The sequence below is a fragment of the Poecilia latipinna genome, unplaced genomic scaffold (assembly GCF_001443285.1).
Source record: "Poecilia latipinna isolate Pla-1442-1.1 unplaced genomic scaffold, P_latipinna-1.0 Scaffold45, whole genome shotgun sequence".
NCBI lineage: Eukaryota > Metazoa > Chordata > Actinopteri > Cyprinodontiformes > Poeciliidae > Poecilia > Poecilia latipinna.
The window spans coordinates 285472-286358 of record NW_015112661.1 but is presented as its reverse complement, the minus strand read 5'-3'; positions in this window follow the sequence as shown (position 1 = coordinate 286358).

The window sequence follows — 887 nt, the reverse complement described above, 5'->3', positions numbered from 1 at the left end:
CAGGAGTGCATCCCTGCTAAACCACACCCAGACAAAAGGTTGACTTCCCTCATTCAGAGGCTTATAATGAGTCAATGGTCCAGGTGTGTTAGAGAAGGAATGCATCTAAAGTTGCAGATGGTAGCTCTGGAAAACTAGGCTTGGGCACCCCTAGCATAAATGTATAAAAATACAATGTTAAATATAAATTAAACACCACCTCATATTGTTAAATAACTGATTTTATGTATTGAAGTTTTAAATATTACATTTGAGTTTCCATGGATGTAAAATTACTGCTCAGTTTAAAAATTATAATATTTAAATTAGTGTTTAAAGGTAAGCAAACAAATAATAAAAACAAGTCACAGATTTAGTCTCAGAGGCAACTGAAATCAATTAATTAAAAAAATTCTTTCTGAATATCATCTCATGGTCTCTGAACTAAATGCGTCTTTCTGACCGGGAGCTGACAGCATGTTGAAGACTTATGGACCGGACGCTTTGGAGCGTCTGGTTAGGAAGCGCATTACAAACCTTTGGTTGAAATGTAGTTTGTAGTCAATTCCTGCTCAAAACCTATTTTAAGTCAATCATTGGCCTATAAAATGCTGGGGGGCCACATGTGGCCGACGGGCCTTGAGTTTGACACATGTGCATTACGCCATAGAACTGCCAATTGGTAATTGAAGTAAAGTAGCTTCGATTTCAAAGAAGCCGACATTGAAGTCGATTGGCAAATGAACCATCACGAAAGGGGAAGGCTTTTGTCTCAAAAACCATTTCTGTCTGGTTTTGAACCAGAGACCTATTGCGTGTAAAGCAAATGTGATAACCACTACACTACAGGAACTGAACTTCTCTGTTTTGTTTCAGTTTGAGGTTCCAAAGTTGATGATGTGAGATGC